The 24,986-nt window shown below is 47.7% G+C and overlaps 1 protein-coding gene across 1 annotated transcript in view; it reads right to left on the reverse strand.

Annotated features, from left to right (window-relative positions):
* LOC146643012 (glutamate receptor ionotropic, kainate 5-like) overlaps window positions 1–24,260 on the reverse strand; it is a 220,118-nt gene extending 195,858 nt beyond the window's left edge. The window contains exons 1-2 of the mRNA XM_085395464.1: window positions 23,776–24,260; window positions 1,119–2,757 (exon numbers count right to left, since the gene is read on the reverse strand). The gene's annotated coding sequence lies outside the window, so the exon portion shown is untranslated. The remainder of the gene's footprint in view (window positions 1–1,118; window positions 2,758–23,775) is intronic.
* Between the last annotated feature and the right edge of the window lie 726 nt (window positions 24,261–24,986).

Below are 24,986 nucleotides of genomic sequence, written 5' to 3' on the forward strand. Positions count from 1 at the left end.
AGCCCAAATATCAAAGTGAAATTAAAAATACTGCTGTGGAAGAGTTCGGGTCTTAGGAGGTTAATGCCGGCTCAAATCAGCTGATAACCAGTTAGTAAATGTCACAGCGATGCTGCAAGCCACTTTGCAACCAGCCCCTACCTGTCTCTACCATTCATGCTGTATCTGACACCAGATCTGTTGTCTTTGGTGCCGAATCTGTTCAATAAAAGGGGCAAAAAAGCGCAGCTACTACTCACATCATATGTTTGCCATCATTAAACTTTTATCCCTCTAAAGTTTTGCCTATAACTAAAGCAGCACAGCAAATATCAGGCGACCTGATCGATTCAAAGCACCAAGAGTAAAAATGTGTGCTGCGTCGCAGTCGTGTGCAGCAGCGGTTCAGACGACGGCAGGAAGTCACAAACCTGCACGCCGCCCACAGGGTCACGCATGAGCTAAATGCTTTGTCTCTGCATGCAGCACAGCAGCCGACACGGCACTCTCACCTGCACCAGCAGAAGGATCAAAGTGGAAAGAAACAAGATCTTCACTGAACAAATGTCCAGGAAGTTTATATCCACTGATGAGCCACCGGGAATATCACCGTCAACTGTTCCCTTCAAAATAAGAGTCTTCAACAAAATGTAGCACAACAACATCTCAGCATTTAACCACAGCCTGTACATAAACGATGGACATCACCACCGCTTTGTCATTAATGGGTTTCTGGATTCTTGGGGAAAAGATAACACAGCTTCTTGCTGATGCTAACACCATATTACATAGAGATGTCGATCAATGGTGCGAGCAGCTCACCCTGACAGGTGCAGTCGTGAATGGTGTGAATATTGAATATTGTTGGTGCAGTGAAGTGAAAATTACAGTTCTTATGTGTTAGCAGTGTTAGCATGTTCCTCTTGTCACATGAATGAGTCCAACATGTTCAATCCAAGCAACAGCCCCCGAATTCAGGAGAAGAAGCCAGAACCTGTTTCAGTCTCAACAAACCTCAGCCTAGCAAACCTTTGTGTGATACTGCGACTGCCTGTATCATCCATCACATCATCTTGGAACAAAACTGGGAGGGACAGGAAGGAGAGAGGGAGAGGAGGCAGGAAAACTGAAGTACTCACGGAATGAAGATGAGGACACGAGGAGCCGATATCAAAGGATTGCTTCGGATGACGGAGGTCGGTTAAGTCTGGGAAAAGTCCGGGTCGGACGGTCACTGCAGAGAGTACGATCCACAGAGGAGAGCTTGGAAAAGCTCCAGGGGAGAGGAGGGAGTTTAAGAAGAGGAACTGAAGCTTCGGGGACGGTCGATGGGAGGAAATAAAGTCTGTGCTCCGTCCTCTGCAGATTCAGCCTCTCGCTGCTTTCTGCCCTCTCCTCTATAATACTTTTATCTCACTCTTGATATGGAGATTGTGAAAACTGCAGGGAGACTGGACATGTCCATACTGGGACTGTGAGTCTGGAAGGTGGGATGAAAAGGGACTTGGAAAAGGTGAGGGAGATGGGGAATGTCTCTGAAGGGAGATCCGAGTGAAAGTGTTTGCAGAAGGTAAAGAAAGAGCATTTACGGCAGGAGACAGAGGGCCTTGCCTTTATTTCTCTGTTCTGTTTTTCTCTCGAGAAAAACTCTTGAAGACAGATTTCTTTTGTAGAGGAGATGAGGCGAGCACCCGGCGAGGGCAGCAACAAACTCAATTAGAGATGGACGGAGATAATGGTGTGTATCGGTGGCACCTGCTCTGCCTCCTCTTTCTCTTCTGTCTGCTTTTTCCACCTGACTGCCAAGATTAAGGCATATAATCAAATTCTCTTAATTGACCCTGATTGTGGAGACGAGCCAGGAGTCTCTCCTCGTGCTCTGCCGCTCCGTGCAGGGAATGACAAAGAGTCCCGGGCGGCCGGAGCTCCTGTCAGTCACGACTCTGGGCACCGACAATCGACTCCACCTGCTGACTCACACCTGGCTGTTGCGTCTGCTGAGGGTTGCCTCCCCAATCCGGCCGTATCCATATCTACTCCTCCCTTCTATCGATCACCCAGAATGGACGGCGGGCCCCTCCCTAACCCCGCCTCCGGCTTTGTTCTCAGGCTCTCTTCTTCTGTCGTTGTGTTTGTGTCTAATCGCGGCTGCTCCCCCCGTGTCTAATCCCCATCTAGATCTGCTGTTGCTAATTGGTTTCAGGTGGCACCGGGAGAAAAGGAGGGCGGTGGGGAAGATTTCATGCCGCCGTCACCATTAATTAAAAAGATGATTACTCAGAATACAAAGATTAAAGATGAAAATAGGAAGCGCCGTGGCTGATAATGAGCCGGTAGCACTTTATGAACCCTCGCTCAGCGTCTCAGTTTGTGTTTTGTGGGAGTGAGCGTTCACTCATCCGGCAGCGATCGGCCTGTTTGAAGGAAAGTTTGTGGGAGGGCTCTTCAGGTCGTCCTGGCTACATGTTAGGAGGAGCCACACGTCACCTCCTGCGAGGCGACATCGCGAAGAATTGTGTCGAGAAAAGAGCGGCGTGGTTTCTTTTACATCCACCGTGTCCAGGCTGCAGATCGGCGTCAGTGTGGAAACAGGAAATGACAGAAACAAAGAGCATCCAGATCAGCCGAGACGTCTTCTGTCTTTGGTGTCCTCAGAGTCCCGGCCTCCGGCGGGGCTGCTGATTAGCAGGCAGGTCAGTAAAGCCGCCAGGAAGGCTCAGGCCTGCGGCTTTTTTGGTAACGATGGATTCGATGAGGTCGAGGAGATTCTGATGATACCTGCAGTGAAAAGAAAAACAGCATTTGGTTTCAGCAGATTCGTATTAATGCAGGTTAATTCTTTCCAAACGGGAAAAACTCAGACTCCAGTTTTAGAGCGTTTCAGATTTAATATGAGCTTCACTGGAGATCTGGAGGAGGTTTAATATAAAACCCATGTTTTCCTCTTTATCACATCTGCTTTGCTGAAAAGCCTCACAGATCGTAATTAAGTGAAGAGACAAATGCTGCAGAGCCTGTTTTCTAAAACCTGTGGTCTCATTCAGCTGTGTTATATACTCAGTTATATTAGTCTAAGGAGCCTTATGGTGGAGGATGCATATACCAAACTGCAGCCAAGGAGGTTTAACTGGAACGTGTCACACGAGTCCATCAGTCGGCTTTGGTTGAGCTTTGACACCAAAGTTTTGTGATGCACAAACATGCATTTTTTTTTCTAACTGACCACCAGGGCGTCTTGGATCCTGGTGCCCAGGTGTTGCAGAACAAGCCCCCCCCCCCCCCTTAGCTGGAGGTTTCTTCCTTTTCCAATGTTGCCAGACACTTAATCATAAGGGTTCATCTGACTGTAGATTTTCCCTGTATCATTGTAGGGCTCTCACCTTACAATACAAGGCGCCGTGATTTGGTGCTATATAAACAGAATAAGATAGAATTGAATTGAAGGGAACATAAGTCATGATCTTTTCCTGAGCGTAACCCAGTAGCTTTAGGGCCTAAATTACAGTTAAAATGAAACCAGGCTGGGCCCGAGTCTACTGGTCTAACGTCGTGTGTTTGGAGGCTTTCTAAACTCCTCAGAAAGCCTCCAATTCAGCATTTTCACCTGCAGCCAGTAACAGACACAGGTTTCACATAAACACAACGCATTCACACAAGTAACTTACACGTTATATTGTTTTAGAGATTATGGAAAGAAGCTATTTGTAAATACAAGACTTTCACCTCACCTTCTTTGTCTATAAATGTCTTCTCATCTTTATTTCCACACAAGAAAAAACTAACAAAAAAAAAAACTGAAAAGAAAATTCAGTCGAGATGAAAACAACAAACACGATTATTGAAAACTTCCTTCAGCCAAAAACACAGAAACAACAGAAGTCGATGAGTGAGAGGAGCCAATAAAAACATTGAAATGACGGCAGAGTGGGAGGAGCAATGAGGTTTACACGTTCATCGTGTCCACACAGGGAAAAGGACCAGAAGGAGAAAAGGCAAAGGGCTGATGTAGCATCATCTAACTCAGACCTTCCCAAAGTGTGGGGCCCGTCCCCTAGGGGCGGAGAGCCATTGCAGGGGGGGTGGTGCGGTATGAAAAGGAAAAAAACAAAACAAAAAACAACAACGCTTGGACACTGCTAGCACGGCGCCCGCACAAACACAAAGCAGGTGATGAAGCATCGCTGAATGTTTCCAAACCAACTTTATTCTAAGCCAAAGACTAGAAAACATGGTGAAGCAAATCTTCCCTTTGGCTTCACCTGCACAGGTGCGGAGGTAGGTCTCCCTGCAGGATTGGTTTTCCCTTCGTGGAGAGCAGCTAACAATTTATTTTCACTTTCTGTATATTTCAGTTAGAAATAAGAAACAGCAAAGAGAAGCCTTGAGCGAGGAAAGGCTTAAAAAGATCTTCAGTAAAATCAAGAAAAGCCAGCCTTGTGTGGAGATCTCGTCTATTTTGTTTGCTGCAGGCTAGCTTCACATGGTCACGTGTCGTGAGGGCAGCGCACCCCTGTGGTGAAAACAACACTTTGTAATGGCAGGGGTGTGATGGCATACAGCCAGTGAGTCTGTGTGTTGGAAAACTGGACAGCTGCCCTTGTAATGATGTTGTTATCTCACTGTGTCTTTTGCGCTGTCTCCAGATGCAGAATGGATTGTGTCATTCTGCCACGGCCTTCTGGAAATATGGCTGAAACTTTCCTGATGCCTAATTTAGAGAACAAGTACAAGGCCACTAAGCAGCATCAGCTTGGATAACGCTGCAAACAAACTTATGAATCTGATTTTAGCACCAGAATCAGGGTTGGTTGGAGCCTTTCCCAGCTTTCTCAGAGGAAGAGGTCACCGGTCTCATCCGGCTATCCACGCTCACGCTAACATCTACAGTCAGTTTAAATCAGTGGTTAATCTAACAAGCAGGCACGTGGATAAACTGAAAACACAACTTTAATTGGAAGCTGGAGAAAAATGTCCATTAGCAGTCCAAAACTGAGTAAGGGTACCAGAATCCAAAATACTGGAACAGGAGCAGGAGACCACGAAGAAGATGAACCGACCGAGAAGACAGCCAGAGAAACGTGGCACAGGTGGACAGAATCAAACCAACGAGACGAAAAAGTCGAGGGGAAGAAGACACAGAGTACCAAAATAAAGCAGGAAGTAACAAGAGAGAAAAACACTAGGCGAGGTCAAACAAACTGAAACCTCAAGGACTTAAATAATGATGGCGGTCAAAGACCTACAGAAGATCCAGGACCAAAGCCCACACAGAGAGGGTGGATTCAAACCCAGGAGCTTCTGGCTGTGATCATATTCTTACAGACCATCGTTTCACAGCTATGAGCTACAACACCAGAACTGGATTTGTTCACAACTGCAGCAGACACTCTTCAAACAGCAGGATCAGCCGCCATGTCTGACATCATCATCACGGAGACCTGAGCGCTCACAGCACTCTGAAACAGCCGGCAGCACGGTGTGTTTGCGAGGGCAGGAAGTTCAGGTGACAACCAGAGCTTTGTTTAGACCTCCTGCACTGAGCCGATAACACGTTTTTCTTTTTTCTGGCATCTTCTTTTTGGCCAAGTGTTCGTCTTTGATGCTTCTGAGCGAGAGAAAGGACGAAGCTTTTCACAATCTTTTTAGCTGATGGGAGAATTTGTGTTTCAGGGTCGAAATCAGCTCGAGGTGACAGCAGGCACAAAAAGCATCCGGCCTGTGAGGGAAAATGTCTCAGAAGCCACTTTATCTGAAGAGTCGTTGACGTCAAACTTAATGTTTCTTTTACTTCTGAAAGATAAAACTAACGGAGCAAACTTTCAACACTTTTTTTCCACCTTGAAAACTTTACTCTGCCGAGGCGGGAGAGTAAAAGACGGGAAAGAAAACACGTCTGGCTTTAAACCTTTTCATATTGTATGTTTGGGGGTTATAATGTCTCTCTTATAATGTTTAGGACTTGGTAAAAATATAATTTAAGCACCAAACTGTGTAAAAGAATAAACGCAGAGTAGAGCTGGGCGATATAAGATTTTTTCATATCACGATATGTTTTTTTCATTTCAGGCGATAACGATATCTATCACGATATAAGCCAAATAACTATATTTGTAAGATTTAAATGTGCCGTTGCTCACAAGTAAAATGTGAACTAATCAGCAGCTTGTTTTTATTTAAATATTTATTTCCCATAATAAGTTCAACAGGGTAGATGTACTTAAGGAACATGAGACTTTTTCAGATAAATAAAGGCAAATATTGCAAACTACACAAAAGGCAGCCGCTAAAGCGTTTAAGTTTCAAAATAGAACAAACAAAACAGACTAAATTGTCAATTCCACTTAGAAACAAAATATTAATTCTAAAAATAAATCTTAGTTTGTTTTACAGAAGAACAGACAAAACTGACTAACTTTTGTCAATATCAAATAAACTGAGAACTAAAAGGAAATTCTCAACCTCTCCTTGTTGTATAGCTGAGCTTTTCAAACAGCTGTAACAGTTACTTTAGTCTGACAAAAGCCGAATGACGAATCAGTGCTTCCAGTCAGAGACTGAGCTGCACCGCTTTATTGTATTTCCAGACTTGCTTTCGGCACATTTACAGTGCAGCTACTCTGTTTTTGTCAGACTTGAAATAGCAGAAATACCTTCACACTACGGAGCTTCTCTGGCTCTTCCGTTCGACAATCTCTCCGGCGTTGGAACCATCGTCTGTTTTCTCCTCGGTAACCTTCGGTCACGCCCGGTTGATGTTTCTCTAGTCGGCACACATTTCCTCCATTACCGGGCGGCACGGCGGCTGGCTGCTTCCCAAATACACATGTGCGGCTTGGCACTTGTGCTGCACGTAACAAGTCACCTGACGTGACGCTGCGGCTGTGATTGGTTCGGCTCTGCGCTACTTAATTTGGATTGGCTGTTCTTCTTCTTCTTTTTTTTTTTTAAGAGGACAGGAGAGATGAGGTCTATCGCAATAGTTTAACTTTTCTATCGAGAAAAAGTTATTTCGCAATACATATCGTTATCGTTCTATCGCCCAGCTCTAATGCAGAGTAGTTTTTCCATGTTTCTCCAGCATTTTACACAGAAGGCAGTGATGCGTGACGCGTCAGTGTGGTTCGCGTCCAGCTGAAGTAGCAGCCGTTTAGCTCAAACTTTTCTTTTAGTTGAAATTCAGGCAGGTGAAGAGGAAGCCTGCAGGTTCTGGTGACTTCAGCTCTTAACTACTTGACTGCTCTTCATGTGTAGAGGCAGAGAGCACCACGGATCCCTGCTGGGCTCCATTACATCCATCCATTAGACCCCCTCTGACAGGCTGTACAGCGCACTAGTGTGCTGAAGGAGGATCGCTTTCACAGTTCTGTAAATATGATTGTTCCCATGACATTAGTAAAACAACAGCATCCTATGGGGTGCAGCTGTGAGGGCTGTGTCTCTGCTGACTCACCCCGGCAGAGACGAGGAGATGCGCCGCTCTATACCTGCAGAGCAACTTATTGCATAACATCACCTGTAGTGTGTGCTGTGCTGTATGACAGCCACAGAGCATCAGTGGAAACATCCGGCTGAGTGTTGCTTTTCAGGATTCGGCCCGAGGACAAACCTGAGGACAGCTCGGGTTAGAGCAGCGCCTGCTCTAACCCGGCTTCCCAGCATTGCAGTGCACAAACATGCAGAGACAGCACGTTCACACCAGGGGTCAGAACCTATACGTCCTCAAAGTAACACCTCAAATGTTGCGTTGGTGCCAAACTGGAACCCAGGTCACAGATGGAGCAGAAGCAGCAAGGAGGCCCACAGCTGCAGCTGTAACCCCAGCATGAGGAAACAGTGACTGCAAGCATGCTTCTAAACTTCCCCGTTCACCTGCCAGTCCTCACAGTGGGTTTCATCAGTGTGGGCTTAAACAGGTCCAAAGGCCAGCAGGAGAAGAAGGGCAGAGGAGAGGCTGAGGCCGCATGTTAGTCACCTCGGAAGTTCCTGTTGGGGCTGGAAGTGACATCACAGCTGAGCTTACCATGAGAAGCACAGCCGTGCATGCCAGTCCTTCAGTTTTGCTAAGGCTGAGATATTTCAGGCTGGTTCTTCCCCGTGAGGAGCCGAATCTGAGCATTAAGTGTCACAGCGAGCAGCATCGGTTAGCTGTGCATGTCCGCTGCAGACACAGATACATATAAATACCACAACCATGCAAAAAGCAAACGCAGAGCAGGTCATCTACTAATCGGCAGGTTGGTGGTTCGATCCCTGGCTGCTCCAATCTGTATGCCAAATACTCAAGATCCTAACCCCAGGTTGCTCTGCGATTGGAGTATGAATGTGTGAATGTTAGCTAACAGCAAAAACTGCTTGTATGAATGATGAGGTTGCATCCCTGCTGAACTCTACAACACAATCAATAGGAACTGCAAATAATCCTTGATTTTATTACTCATCAAAGCTGGAGCACTGACTTTTTGGACGGTGCGTTAGAACAATTAGCCGCACAGCAGCAGGTTATTTATCAGGTAACAGCACTAAAACTAAATAAATAAGATGGCGCCGGTGAGGTCGGCTGCCGTCACGACTGCTCCGACCACTTTTTCTTTGTCTTTGTTTTAAGTTAGTTTTCAGCGTTTCTAAATCGGCAAAATCATCACCATTGGGTACATTAGGTATGACAGTGACACTCTTGTTTCTATTGGTTTACAATGTACTCACAATTCGAAGTTTTTAACTCCGGATCCGAGCTGGCCGAGTGAGATCTCGAGGGAGAACAAAGGGAAGCGGCGGCGGCCTAGAGGGAAGCGAGCCGGCGTCAGGAACAGGCTGAGAGCTCGTGCACACCGCACACCTCTGCCTAGCATCCTGCTCGCCAACGTCCAGTCACTGGAGAACAAGCTTGACGACCTCAGGGCCAGGATAAAGTTCCAGAGAGACATTCGGGACTGCAATCTCCTCTGCTTCACTGAGACATGGCTGAACCCAGCGGTGCCGGACCACGCCATCCAGCCGGCCGAGTTCTTCTCGGTTCACCGCATGGACAGGACACGGGACTCGGGGAAGTCAAGGGGAGGCGGCGTGTGTTTAATGGTGAACAACAACTGGTGCAACAGTGCGAACGTTGTTCCTCTCACACGCTCCTGCACACCAAATCTGGAACTACTGTCCATCATGTGTCGTCCTTTTTATCTACCTCGGGAATTTACATCGGTCATTGTAAGTGCCGTTTATATTCCACCACAAGCGGACACGGTCACCGCCTTATGCGAGCTGCATGAGGCACTCACACAGCACCAGACACAACACCGGGACGCTGCGCTTATTGTGACGGGGGACTTTAATAGCGCCAACCTCAAACGCGCAGCGCCGAACTTTTATCAACACATCACCTGCCCCACCAGAGGTGAAAGGACACTGGACCACTGCTACACTACGGTCAAGGACGGCTACAAGGCACAATCCCGCCCTCCTTTTGGCAAATCTGATCACGCCGCCATCTTCCTCATGCCAAAATACAAGTTCCGGTTCAGAGGAAGGTCGCGCGCTGGACGGATCAATCGGTGGCCGCGTTACAGGACGCACTCGATGACGCAGACTGGGGCATGTTCAGAAACAGCTCTGACGATGACGTCAACGTGTTTACGGAAGCGGTTGTGGGATTCATCGGGAAACTAGCGGATGATACCGTGGAGACAAAGACTATCACAACGTTTCCCAACCAGAAGCCGTGGGTGGATAAAACCATCCGCGACGCTCTGAGATCCCGCACCGCTGCCTACAACACGGGACTCATGACGGGGGACATGGACCCGTACAAAGCCGCGTCATATAACGTGCGGAGGGCGGTGAAAGAGGCGAAGCAGCGCTACGGGAGGAAACTAGAGTCACAACTCCAACAGAGTGACTCTAGGAGCCTGTGGCGGGGACTAAGGACAATAACGGACTATAAAGCACCAACAACCGGTATGACGAACGCGGCCGTGACTCTGGCAGACGAGCTGAACACTTTCTATGCTCGCTTCGAGGCTGCAGCTAAGGTCTCCAACAATGCTAGTGTTAGCAGCGCTAACGGCTGCAGACAGGAAGATACTGCCAGCACCGGAAACGTGCTCGTCATCTCCGAGCATGAAGTAAGGAGAGCCTTCAAAAGAGTGAACACCAGGAAAGCAGCAGGACCAGACGGCATCCCAGGTCGTATCCTAAGAGACTGCGCATACCAGCTAGCTCCTGTGTTCACTGAGATATTCAACATCTCTTTATCTCAGTCGGTGATCCCCACATGCTTCAAAGAGTCCATCATTGTTCCTGTCCCGAAGAAACCCCACCCTGCTTCTCTCAATGACTATCGCCCTGTAGCCCTCACCTCAGTAGTGATGAAGTGCTTTGAACGCCTGGTCAGAGACTTCATCATTTCTTCACTACCAGACACACTGGACCCACTACAGTTCGCTTACCGTCCAAATCGTTCCACAGACGATGCCATCTCTCATCTCCTCCACACATCACTCACTCACTTGGACACTAGAAGGGGGAATTATGTTAAAATGCTCTTCATAGACTACAGCTCTGCATTTAACACCATAATTCCCTCCACACTCACCACCAAGCTGGAGCATCTGGGACTCAGCTCATCTATGTGTCAGTGGATCTCCAACTTCCTAACTGGCAGACCACAGGCAGTAAGGATGGGCGGACATGTCTCAGCCTCCACCACTCTCAGCACTGGAGCCCCCCAGGGGTGTGTTCTGAGCCCCCTGCTGTACTCTTTGTACACATATGACTGTGTGGCCACTACCAGCTCCACCACCATCATCAAGTTTGCTGACGACACCGTCGTGGTGGGCCTGATCTCTGATAACAACGAGACGGCCTACCTGAAGGAGATTAGGAATCTGGAGAACTGGTGCCAGAGGAACAACCTCCTTCTAAACGTCAGTAAGACAAAGGAGCTGATAGTGGACTTCAGCACTAAGCAGGAGAGGAACTACCAGACCCCCCCAGCTGTGTGGAGTCTTTCATAAACTGTTTATGCTGAGTCTGAGTCTGCAGAGGGTCCCGGTGATGTGGAAGACATCATGCCTCGTCCCTGTACCAAAGACGCCTCGTCCCAGTGGCCCCCAGGATTACAGGCCCGTGGCACTGACCTCCCACATCATGAAGACCCTGGAAAGGCTCTTCCTGGACCAGCTGCGACCCATAGTAAGACCACATCTGGATCCCCTTCAGTTCGCTTATCAGCCTCGTCTCGGAACAGAGGACGCCATCATCTACCTGCTCAATCGTGTCTACACCCATCTGGACCAGCCGGCGAGCACTGTGAGGGTCATGTTTTTTGACTTTTCCAGTGCTTTCAACACCATCAGGCCGACCCTCCTGGGTGATAAGTTAGCAGCGATGCAGGTGGATGCTTCTCTGGTGTCCTGGATTGTTGATTACCTGACAGGAAGACCACAATATGTACGTCTCCCACAGTGTGTGTCTGACAAGGTGATTAGCAACACAGGGGCACCACAGGGGACTGTCCTCTCCCCCTTCCTCTTCACCCTCTACACCACAGACTTCAGCCACTGCACAGAGACCTCCATCTTCAGAAGTTTTCTGATGACTCTGCGGTGGTTGGATGCATCAGCAGGGATGATGAGACAGAGTACCGGGCTGTGGTCGACTCCTTTGTCACGTGTGTGAGCAGAATCATCTGCAGCTCAACGTGGCAAAGACCAAGGAACTGATCGTGGACTTCAGGAAGACCAGGAAACACTTGACCCCTGTTTCAATCCAGGGGGTCAGTGTTGACATTGTGGAGGACTATAAATACCTTGGAGTACACATTGACAATAAACTGGACTGGGCTACAAACACCACAGCACTTTACAGGAAGGGCCAGAGTCGTCTCTATTTTTTGAGGCGACTGAGGTCCTTCAACATCTGCCAGAAAATGCTGAGGATTTTCTATGAGTCTGTGGTGGCCAGTGCGATCCTCTATGCTGTTGCATGCTGGGGGAGCAGGCTGAGGGTCGCAGATGCCAACAGACTTAATAAACTGATCCGTAAGGCCAGCAATGTTGTGGGGATGGAGCTGGACTCCCTCAAGGTGGTGTCGGAGAGGCGGATGCTGTCCAAGATAAAGACAATGTTGGATAACACCTCCCACCCACTCCATGACATGCTGGTCAGTCACAGGAGCTCGTTCAGTGAGAGACTGAGATTACCCATGATGCACCACTGAACGACACAGGAAATCTTTCCTGCCTGTGGCTCCCTGTACAACGCATCCACTTAACACACTGTTTGCTGCTACAACTACACATGTTTCTTTTCCAAATATTTATTTATAAGTGACTTATGTATGTATGTATGTATGTATGTATGTATGTATGTATATATATGTATATATTGTACTATTCTTAGTTAGCGTATTGTCTGTCTTGTCTTAATGTTGGTTTAAAATGGAGCACTGTAACAAAAAATAATTTCCCCCAGGGATCAATAAAGTATTCTGATTCTGATTCTGATTCAACGAGTGCCCAGTGGAGAGAGTGGACAGCTTCAAATACCTCGGAGTTCACATCACGCAGGACCTGTCATGGTCCTGTCACATCAACACCGTGGTGAAAAAGGCCCGACAGCGTCTCTACCACCTCAGACGCTTGAGAGACTTCCAACTGCCCTCCAAGGTGCTCAGGAACTTTTACTCGTGCACCATAGAGAGCATCCTGGCGGGAAACATCTCAACCTGGTTCGGGAACAGCACCATGCAGGACAGACGAGCTCTACAGAGGGTTGTGCGGTCAGCTGAGCGCACCATCCGCTCCGAGCTCCCTGACCTGCACTCAATCTACAGCAGGCGGTGCTGGACCAAGGCCAGGAAGATGGTGAAGGACCTCAGCCATCCCAACAACAGACTGTTCTCTCTGTTGAGGTCAGGAAAGCGATTCTGCTCCCTGAAGACCAACACAGAGAGACTGAGGAGGAGCTTCTTCCCGCAGGCGATACGGTCTCTCAATCACACCACCACACAGTACTGACCCACACATACAGTTCTTACACACACACTGGACATTCTGGACTTTGGTTTTGCACAACACTGGTCACTATATTCTTCATTTCCGGTTAATACTTGTACAGCTGCTGTTAGTGTGTATATATTTATTTAGATTTAGATTTCTTCATACATTCTTATATAGTTCTATATTGTGTATTTTGTTGTACAGTTATTTTATTTTCAACTTTAATTTATATATTTATCTTTATCTTATTCTTCCCAGTTAAATTTACCCTTCATTCTAATTTGTGTTGTACAGTTATTTCATTTTTAACCTTAATTTATATTTTATTCCTTCCTAGTTAAATTCACCCTTTTTAATTTTTCATATTTATTTCCTATCTTATTCATAGCCTTTTCCTTTTTTGTTTTCTTTAGGTCACGAGCAGTTGTCCAAGCATTTCACTACATATCGTACTGTGTATGACTGTGTACGTGACAAATAAAATTTGAATTTGAATTTGAAACTCCTCCCAACACGGTGCGCTGGGAGTCTGGGTGACATTCAGCACCTGTTTCCTCTGACAAATGAAATTCCTCATCAGCACGACTCGGTGCAGAGTATAAATCGTGCAAAACTGAAATAATTCCTTAGTCTGCAAAATGTCTGTGGAGTCTGAAAAAGCTGCTGGATGAGTTTTATGTGATGTAATATATGGAACCAGCAGCTCCCTGCAGCCCAAGGTCAGCAGTCGGGGAAGTCTGACGTCCCGCTCTTACGTAACGTGAATCAAAAGGAGCTCTTGGTTTATAACAGTGTGCATTACTGCGAGCATGTAATGTTAACCTCAGGTCATATTCATCAAATGGTTCAGGACAGACTTAGGACGGGCTGGGTTAAAGCTGGGACCTCCTAAAACACCAGCCGACCTTATCTCCGTTTCATTTGTTTTATCTGCTATGTGGGAATGCGGGGGGGGGGGGGGGCAGCCCTCACTGCTCTTATTTTGAAAGTTCAGTTTGCTGCTAGCCAGCAAACTCAGCACTTCCAGCTCACTCACTGCTGGTTGCTCATTCATGCTGTGATGGTCCTTGATGGTACCTGGCTGTATCTGCAAGTAAGACCTTCTCCTGTGGTCAGTGCACTGCAGTGGCACCAGCTGCAGCTGCTGGGGCCTGCCAGCGGCTGCAGCTGGGGGAAACCTGCCTCATGAGCACGTGTGCTGAGCTCTCTGAGGCTTCAGAGCAGAGCGAGATGGTGGAGCTGGAGTTTACCCGCAGGAGGAGAGGCTCTGCAGAAGAGCACCTCATAAAAGGAATCATCTGGTGACTCACTGAACCCCCACACTGTGAGTTAGAAACACTGAGCAGGTTGGAGTTTGGAGAAGCAGAAGAACAGTGTGGGCCATCTTCTCGGGGTGGCTGCCTCTCTGCTCTGAACCTCAGCTTGGTTAAATCATCACGTGTAATTAGGACCGCAGCACTGACGGAAAGATTTTGCTTTTCACACCATTATTCTTGTCAGCTTCTTACAGAAGTCTGGTCTCAATGTTATTGTAGTTCGAGCACACGCTGTATGTCACAACACTCCCACGTGTGCAGAAAATTCAATTTCAGAGGTGAACCGAGCAGAAAGCAACCCTGCAGTTACAAATATTGTATTCAGGAATGACTTTATGGTCCGGCTTTGTTCATGTAACCTACAACTTTAAAGACTCTTTTGAAGCTTTTATGGCTGCAACTGAAACGGCACTCTGTATCCGTGTATGTTTTTAATGAGTGCAGACCGTGTAACCAATCACAGAGCACAGGCACCCAAGCCAAACCCGAGTCTTTAATCTGAAGCTCGAGTCGTACGTCAAGTGTCCACGCTGTTCACATGAGGTGTGAACCGGATGTGCGTAAATATATTTACATTTCATGAATATTCTTCAAAGCTGTCATCAGATGTTCATCTTTCATTTCCCGTCACTCAGATCAACCTGCTGTGTGTCTGTTTATTCACGGCTTCACTCAGTAAAGAGCAGATGAAGGAACCTCTGAAAGAGACGTGTTTGTTACTCGCTCGAACAAAGAGGAAGACGTTTCTGTGATACGTTACGGTGGTGGCACATTTACAGCCCGCAGCCTTTCTGTCATTCGTCATGTGAGCGTGAGACAGACGTCCTCCCGACCGGCTGACATTACTTCACGATCTCTCACACGTCGTGAGGACTGTAGTTTTACTCTCATCTCGTTGTGACAAAGCGCATGCTTCATGCTACAATCCAAACAGCTGTGCACGAGTCCTCCACGTCGTCCTTGTTAGGCACTTGTAGGAATTGACTGAATTGTCCAAGAGGCAGTGAATCATGAACACAGCAACAAAAAGCACATTCACAGAGTGATATACTTCATCTCTCCCTGATATGAGTTTGTGTTACTACAGACAATCAGAAAATGCATCTTCACACAATATTTACCCACAGTGTCCACTAGCACACAGACTGTATATAAAAGATGGAAAAACGAGATGGTCAGTAATGGTAAAGCTCACACGCGCACACAAACGCACGCACGTACACGCACGCACACACACACACGCACGCACACACGCACGCACGCACACAAACGCACGCGCACACACACGCACGCACGCACACACACGCACACGCGCGCGCACACACACACGCGCGCGCACACACAAAAGATGTCTGACTAATAAATTAGGGGGATTTTCTCAATGTCTTGAAGATGTTTCTCCTCTCATCAGAGAAGCTTCTCCGATGAGAGGAGATGTATTAACAGACCTCTCTGCATTGAATCATATCTGTTATTAACCTCTGTCTCTCTTCCACAGCATGTCTTCATCCTGTCTTCCTTCTCTCACCCCAACCAATCACAGCAGATGGCCCCGCCCCTCCCTGAGCCTGGTTCTGCCGAAGGTTTCTTCCTGTTAAAAGGGAGTTTTTCCTTCCCACTGTCACCAAAGTGCTGCTCATAGGGGGTCATATGATTGTTGGGTTTTTCTCTGTATTATTGTAGGGTCTATCTTACAGTATAAAGCGCCTTGAGGCGACTGTAGTTGTGATTTGGTGTATAAATAAAACTGAATCGAATCCAAGAAGCTTCTTCAGTTCTAAAACCAAACGATGGAGAGTCCCAGGTGTTTGGACTCCCACCACTATCTGCAACACAACACAAAGTAATCAGGACCCTGCAGCACCGGGCAGAAAATGTTCCCTCTAAACCTCAAGGGAAAGAAAAGAAACACATGTAAAGGAAGCTCTTAAAACATGTGGTTATCCCAACTGGGCTTTCATCAAATCAGCAGAGAGGCACAGAAAAGAAGAGCAGGCAACAACGAGAGAGGATCAGGAGGACAAACAGAACAATACTGTCATCCCTGATGCAGCAGCTTTATTAGAGAAGCTCAGGAGAGTCTTCAAGACTCGGCTGCCTAGCTGGATCTAAAGGTCAAAGGTCACTCTTTGAGGATACCAGTGGACAGAGAAGACATGGTTTGAACATCTATGTCTGCTGTGAACGACCATCTTTGAACAGAGGGCGGGGCTTAAGACACCAACTGTTTGCCATCTATAATCGAGTTCCCAGACGCCTTAACGCCCACTCACATCCTGGGCCATCTGACCTCAGGAAATCACATGATAAGGTGGGGCCAGGTTTCACAATGAGCTCACCTGAAACCCTGGCTGATTGTGACCCACACCCGCTTTCACGCTTCGACTCATGTGATTAGAGGATCATCAGGGGTCAACGTCCCTCTTAGGGACACTCCCACAGGGCTTAAATCTCTCCACCATTTGGTTTTAGACCTGAAGAAGCTTCTCAGATGAAACGTCTTCAAGAAACTTGGAGAAGTCCAGACGCTTTTCTTTCCAAGCTGCTTTGATTATGTCTTTAGTTGTTCACGTTTTCAATGTAATTTTATTTATATACCGTCAAACCACAGCAGTCACGTCAAGGTGTTTCATACTGTAAGATCAAAAGCTTTGTTTGAAACGATGATGTTCATTTAGTAAGTTATTGTTCTATTAGAGTCAATAAGAGTGTCGGTGCAGGTGACAAACGGCTTAGACGACAGCTCGATCCTCCCACATATGTACTGTATGCCTGCAGCATATGTGCTGTAATGTTTGCAGCCAGCAGAGCAGACAGTGTTTTCTTCATCTAAGTGAACAGGACGTGACGAAACGAAGGTGCAAATATGATGCAGATATCATCACAGAGATGTGAACTACCTCTAACCTCCGGACTCATTCTGACAGACCTGTGAGCATCGGGCGCTAAAGTGAAAAATGTAGTTTCATTTTTTCCATCGCCACTTGTTTAATCTTCAACATCTAAGTTTTTCATTTCCTGGGCCGCTCACGTCTCGTCGCTGTGCAACATCAGGATGGTGCCAGCTGTGCTTTTATAATGAATTTCTTGTACATAAACCCTCCTTCTGTTCTTTCCCTTCATCCAGCCGCTTTGACTGAAGTGAGACAGCCTCCAATTAAAACCCAGCATTTCATCTCGCTGTGCGCCACACATCACGTCTCTGGCACATTGGCTTTGTAAAAAGGATGCCCACGCATGCTTTAATTACATTATAAAAGTGCGGGGCCTGACATCTCCGCCACCCCGCCCGGCATAAACTGTGACGGCTCGTTCTCGCTCGCTGACAGCACCCATATTTGTTGAGCGAATGGCTTTTCAAACGGCGGCGATTAAGCTTCTAGCTGATGTCACTTGGCGTGTAAGACGTGATGAATGAGGCGAGCAGAGGACGGGCTGAAGGTTGAAGGGTGATGTACGGCTGCTGGCACAGTGTAGGTTCATAAAGTGAAAGTCACGCAGAGAGAGGTGACACGGGGCTGAGGTCCTGACGCCATCTGGGCGTCACTCAGCACTAGAGGTGGGAATCACCATACATCCCACGATACGATATTATTGCAATTTTTTTAAATATTTTGCGATATTCAGATTCTGTACATAAAGTTAAACTTTATCAATATTCATTTTATCTAATATCAAAGTCTCACACTCAGTCTTTCTCTCATCTCAGTTTTATTGTTGACGAACTGAACGGTTTGTATTACAGTCTAGTCCAACTTAACTGAATGCAACCATCTGGTACAATTATAGCTATTCTGAACTATGCAATATGAAAACTATGCAGCCCCTTCAGCATCTGAAGAATTTGAAAGTAAATTAAAACAAAATATAATTTTACAATAAATGAAAAAGGTTTTAAACATAATTAAAATAAAACATGTCTTAAATTAAAATAAGTAAACTGTCATGTTTATTGCTGCCAAAAAACAGTTAAACACATTTGGACAGTGTCAGGACTCTTGCTCAGAAAAAGGATCAACATGCTCTGAAGTCAGAGCACAAAAACCTTTTTTGTAACAAAATATCGATTTCTGCTGTCCCTGTATCGATACATTATTAGCAAACAAAATATCACGATGCTACACAGTATCGATTTTTTCCCCCACCCCTACTCATCACGCTCTTAAATTTGTCGAGGGGTGCATCACCTTCTTTTCCCGCTTCCTTCCCCTCAAGGACACGTGATCGCGTCCCTCTGCCGCTCAGACTCCTTCTCATTTTACCTTTCACTGTCTCTTTATGTCTTTGTGTCGCAGGTCATCAGAACATCTTAATCCAACAGAAATGAAATGAGCTGTCGGAGTATCCCAGGTGTGAATACCTGCCTGGCTGTAACTGCTTTAATTTTATTCTTTTGATCAATTATCGTTAACCAAATTATGCTGGAAACGATGGCGTGTTTTAATGGCTGCTGTCAGGAGTTCAAACAAAGGCTTGTTGGCGTGAAAATGACACAAGAACTGGTCTGAAGATCAGAGGACCAGGTCTGATGGAGAGCTGGATCCACAGTCTGAAGGTCCTCACAGAGACGACGGAGAGCTGCTCCGAGTTCAGAGCCGAGGATGAAGCTGCTCACACCAAATATTCACTTCAAATACTTTCACCTCACTGTGTTCAGCTGATATCCATCCACTGCTCGGTCTGCTAGCACCACCCGCAGCACCACCCGCAGCTCCAGCAAAGCCTGAACTTGCGCCACGCAGTCATCTGACCCATGGTGTGCGTCGCTGAGTGGAGCGCCTTAACAAGTAATGGCTTTGCTTGCAGAGTCGGGGACAGAGCTGCTTTTCCACAGTTAATGTTCCTGACAGAAAAATGAAATGTGTTTTTGTTGAAAGGCCTAATTATTGCATATAGCTTTCAGGAAATAGCCACAGCCTTTTACTCTGCATCATAACTCGTCCTGGCTCCGAGCTGCTCAGCTGCGTGCCTGTACGTCAGCACTCACCGGCTCAGCACCGGACCGCTGAGTTTAGGCGCCAGTCTTCAGTCACCGTTCGTCTGCGTGATCGCTCCGCATCCTTGGACTCACGTTCCTCGCCGAGGACATTTGGTTGTTGCGGTGCTCTGTCGGTGTCAGTGCTGGTGAAGCGGCCCGTGTTCACAGACCTGGAGAATCTGTCATAATACAGCATCATGGCCGAGCGCACAGAGGCAGCAAGCGGTTCAGTTAAAGCTGAACAACAGTACACCCGGTCACTATTACAAAGTAAATGTGACGAATGTTGTCAGAGTTTCTCTCATGTTGTCAAAGCTGCTTGAAGCTCCATCGAGCTGCAAGCTGCCCGAGCTCGAATGACAGGAAGCCGCCATTTTACCAGCGTTTCCGGTGAATGAGCTCAGTGACCCTGAACAGCTGATCATGGGAGTCATGACCCTGATTGAGGAGAACGTGAACGAGAATAATCGATTATCTCAGAGGCGTCCTGTCACAGGTGTGTGTGTGTGTGGGCTGCTACAGCTCCCACTGGAGCACCATGAAACAGACTGAATATATTCCTCTGTGCATTGCCTGCACGCTTTCACTGAACACCGCCATGAATAAGAACAGACACACACAGGGCTGCATAATGTCATGTAAAAGCTGAAACTGAGCGCACACACACACCTGCAGCTCCAGTCGCTGCTGACGCTCGTGCGGAACAAACTCCATCACCCTGCGCCGTCACCCAAAGTGACAACAGCAGGTTGACGCACCCGGCGCGCATACATTAAACCTCGAGACGCTCGCCGTTCCACTCGACGCGCTCACGTCTGATTGCTCACATTCTCGTAATGACACGCTCCGTCTCATCGCTCACACGCTGCGCTGCACCTGACACGGAAGCGGCGTCACGTGTAGGTCGGTTGACGCTGTCGCAGATCAGGGCCGAGCGACAGGAACTGCAAATCACCTCCACTCGTGGTTTTACCGTTGGGCGGTGACGAAATACCAAACGTGAGCGAGTTTATTTGAGGAGCTGCTCGGCTCAGCGGCCTCAGCTCTGGTGGCCTTCTTGAAGTAAGCGAGCGTAAGCGCCCGCTGTCCAAACAGTGAATTATCCCCATCCGCAGCGCGGTTTAGTGGCGACACGCTGCCGGAGAGGCTGTTCGCTGAAGAGTGCCGCCGGCAGCAATTAAGAGCACCTAATCAGGAACATCCCTGAGGGAGGGCCGTCCCGGCGCTCACACGGCACACGCTGGCGCAGAGCTGGATCGAGTCGTGCGTGTGAAGAAGAAAAAGGGGATCTTCCAGAGGTCCTTTCAGTGGTACTGACGATCGTTTGTTCTGGTAAACAGCAGCGATTACAGCCACGTTTCATCCAGCTTATCTAAACCAATTAGGACGATCTTTTTGCCTTTGAAGTTTGCTCCTCTGCAGCTGTAGTCTCCATGAATTTAAAGCCATTGCAGTGGATTACAAAAGCACTCCTGCAGCTTAATCCACTCTCCAGCTACTGTATATGCTTAGCTTGTTAACAACACACAAAGGGCAGCACGTGGCTAAATAAGGCTACATGCTCGACTCCATCTGACACCACTCTGGTTCTTATGTCTCATCTTCAGTATTTAATATTCTTTCAAACTGAGATACAACATTTGGAAAGACATCCTAGAGCGTCAGTGATCCCGCTGCGTAGCAGTAACGAGCTCTTCTCCTAAGCAAACCAATCTCAGCACATGTGTGCGTGTGATTAAAGGTTTTGCTTCATGAAAACAACGTGCAGTTAAACATTTATTTATTTAACGTTATTCTACACACAGTGTCTTCAAGGCTTTTTGCACGTCCCCAGTAACGCTGATGCTTTTACATCAAACAGTGCAAACTGCAGCGTGCATGCTTGGGTTGCAGCAGAAGCAAACAGAGCTGTCAGGCAGCGGTGACTCTGACCCCAGTTAGGGTTAGAGCCTTTCTTCTGGGTTCATCAAATACTTGCAGTTAGGTGAGGTTACCTGCAGGAGCATTTCCACAGCATGCCTAATCCTTACTGAGCACCTAAACTGAAGCAGACTGCACGGAAATGTCAAAGGAAACAGCAAGTGGACATGAAGACAGCCTAAGTAGGAATGCAAAGCTTCCAGATGGGACATGAACTGAGGTCAAAAATGAAACAGTGACCCTTGGAGGACATTATCCTAAAGAGAACTGCTAGTTCTTTGCAGTTTTCACTAAATGGTTCTTACAGAGCTTTTCTACAACATGTGTCAACCTGCCATTCACAGCATCCGTGCGAGTATTTTCACTGATGTATGGGATCACATTCACACTCAGGTTCCAGCGTATTGCTTGAAGACACTTTAGCATGCACGCTGGCTCAGACCACCAACCCTCTAATTGGCTACCTCGGCCACCCATGGAATGAGAATAAGTGGCTGCTTCAGTTCGAGCAATGCAACATTTTGTATTTGGAGCATGTTTTAATGTTTGCACTTTGTTCTGTTGCCTGTTAAAGAAAAACTGAAGCCAGTTTCTGCATTAGCTTCAGTTAGCAACAAGCTAACTACTCACATATGGCTGATGAACGGATGGAGTTGTTATATCGTCGACCTATTTCCCTTCCTGCCTCCACCTGGGTTTATTTGGGTTGGACCTGTGGGTTATGACATCCGTCTGGTTCCTGCTGGATTCCTCAGATGGCACGTTTATGCAGCTAATCTGCTAATCTCCTCTGCAGAGAGTTTACTCTCCACCTGTCTGTCAGCGGGCTTTGCTGGACCCCACCTGCCACTCATTTCTCCATCTTCCTCCTCACCCTGGGATTTCTACAGAGCCATCTTTTCTGCAAACATGGTTTAATGAAGCCTTTACCTCTGTGTCCATGTCTGCTGTGCTGCTCAGGAGTCTGTGGAAATCCTGACAGCTGGACTTCATGTGCTGTGAGGAAAAGTCCATCTCAAGCTGTTGAGATGTTTCAGTTACTGAAGCTGAAGGCGCTGCAGTAAAAGTCTGCAGAGCATCTCAAAGAGGAAACCCAGCATCTGCTGATGTCCACGAGTTCTTCATCCAGTCAGTGGCTGCAGACCATTTTTATCCAAAACACTAAATCCAAATAAAACAAAAATAATGTTGTGCAATTAGTCCCAGCAGGTGGGCTTCATCTTAGGACCGCCCCTCACACCCTGAGCAGTCGGCGTGGGGGCGGAGGTCACCTTGCTGAATCAAAGCTGACGTCAGCTGCGCCGTGACTGCTTGATTTAAAATCCGCGGTGGCACCATCCAAAGGTTAAACTCCAAAAACTCCACCGTCGTCCCGACATTTATGGATCCAAGTTTGAAAAGCTCTTCACTCTGAGGGTGAACGCTGATCTTTGCCCATGTGACCGCCACTTACCACAGGACGGAGGTTTGTCCTGCGAGGACGTGACTGACAGTGGAGCAGCTGAAGTGGACTCCGAGTCACAGTTATCCTGCCAAACTGAAGTCTGAAGATGCTCGAGGACTTTAACGACCTGCACAAAACCTGAAAGCTTTGCATTTACGATCAGTACTGCGTTTACACCGACGACGACAGCAGGTTCGACTCAGCGGTCGGCCGTCAGTCTCTGATCGGCTCTTTCACTGGCGCTCAGCAATTAACCGAGCAGCGATGATGAAGGCAAACACGAGCTGATGAAAGATTTGCTCACAATCAGGCTCCACCAAACAATTAATAAACATTTCAGCTGCAAATTGGACCACATGGGACGTTTTAGGATGAGAGTACTTTTCATCAGATGAATAATTTATCACTCGAATGAAACAATTTCCTTACTGGTTCCTTCATGCTCGTGTGTGTGTGTGTGTGTAAGCTCAGCTACACGCTGATGTTCAGTTTCTAACAGCAGGCTAACTTGGAACTTGACTGTTATTCACCGGCTGATGCAAACAGCCTGATGCTGTGTGCATGAATGCATATTCAGCTCACTCGTATATATTTATACATATTAATGTGCACCTGTGTGTGTGTGTGTGTGAGAGAGAGAGAGAGATGGGGGAGGTGTGGAGTTGGTGGAGAGTGTGAGGAGGCCGGGGAGTGATGGATGAAGAGAAAGATGGAGGGATTATTGGGGTTCAACCCCACACTGTCGATTTTATGTCAGGCCCTCTGCCTCTCAGCTTCAGGCGCCGGACTGTGATGACTTCCAGGTTACAGAACGTGGATGTGTGTGTGTGTGTGTGTGTGTGTGTTTTACCCGATGGTGTAAATGAGCGATCGCTGCAGGAAAGGAGGAATGAGAAGATGGGAAAGGAAAGCGAGGAAAGTGTGAGAGAATAAAAATGAGGGGTGCAAACGTCTGATGGATGGGTCGTTCAAAAGTGATGGATGGAGGTGACGGAGGGGCAAAAGTGGTGATGGATGGAGATGATGGCAGTGAGAAGAAGTCCAAATGAGGTGGAGTGAAAGAGACGGCAGCGAGAAAATGCAGAAAAAGCAGCGGGCTGAAGGAAAAGAGCAACACACCCCGTACCCCTGCACACACACACTTACCCGGCTTTCTCTCCCCGGCACAGTTACGGCAAAGAAGCCGGCTGAAGGTGGAGACGAAGGAGGGAGGAAAAGACGGAGAGAGCGAGCGAGGGGACGACGCACGGCGGCAGTCGCTCGCCCGCGCGTGCAGCACAGACGTCTCAGGAAGAGGAAAAAGGAGCAACAGACACAACAGCAGCAACTCCTCGTGACCAGCGAGCGAAGCTTCACTTCAGCCTCACACACACACACTCAGCTCCCTGTCGCAGTGACACCGTCAGCTCTCCTCAGGCTCAGCGTGTGAGGTGACAAACGCACACACGGACCTCCAACACCTCCTCTTGCTTCCTCAGCTGTGCCTCCTGCAGCTGTGTGCCTGTTTATCCAGTAACACAGCAGGAACGCGGCTCTTCTTCTTCTGCGTCTTTATTCCAGTTAATTATGCTCCGGTGTGCTGCGGGGAAGGCTCTGGCGGCTCCGCGTCCTTCACTGTCGGACTAACTGGCTGCCGCTTCACAGCGCAGAGGCTGGACTGCACTCAGCTCTCCCCCCTTTCTCTCTCTGACTCCAGCCCCCTCCTACCTCCCTCTCCCCTCCTACCTCCCTCTCCCCTCTGCTGCTGAATGTGTCTCCATCCCTCCTTCAGCTCCCTCTCTGACTTTTCCACTCTGAGAGCTGAGGGTTGGAGTTTGACTCACTGATAGCAGCTGCACAGGTACCCGACCGCATCACACCCTTTTTTCTCTGTCTCAGAGTGTGTTTGTGCCTGAATAAAATAGAGCCACTGCGCTACAACGATGCGTTTTAGCCAGTTAATTCACGGCCAGCAACTTCTGCTGAACCTCAGATGAGTTCATGCACTTCATATGAAAGATTCACAGACTCAGAGCCTCTGGGTCTGAAAATGAAGCCAGAAGCATCGTAAACCTGTGGTCGTTCTCGTGGACAGCAGGGGGCGACTCCTCTGTATTGTAAGGCCGCAGTCAACACTTGATGAGTCTCAGCCAGGTCTCAGTATTTACCTGATGCTTGTGCTGATGGTTGGCATGTTGATGCTGTAACTGAAGCTGGTGTTTTGAACATAGGTGCACGAGGTCATTTACCATAAAGAGTGATGAAGGAAACACCAGGAGTCTGATACATGTTTGCTAGTTTACTTTAAAACTGTCAAAGCAACGACTGATTGCACCACCTTAGGGTGGAGGTGGTGGTGTCAGGGTCAGCTGAGTTGA

The sequence above is a fragment of the Rhamphochromis longiceps genome, linkage group LG22, assembly GCF_057381845.1.
Source record: "Rhamphochromis longiceps isolate RC_006_pf linkage group LG22, R_longiceps_female_GT1.1, whole genome shotgun sequence".
Classification (NCBI taxonomy): Eukaryota; Metazoa; Chordata; class Actinopteri; order Cichliformes; family Cichlidae; genus Rhamphochromis; species Rhamphochromis longiceps.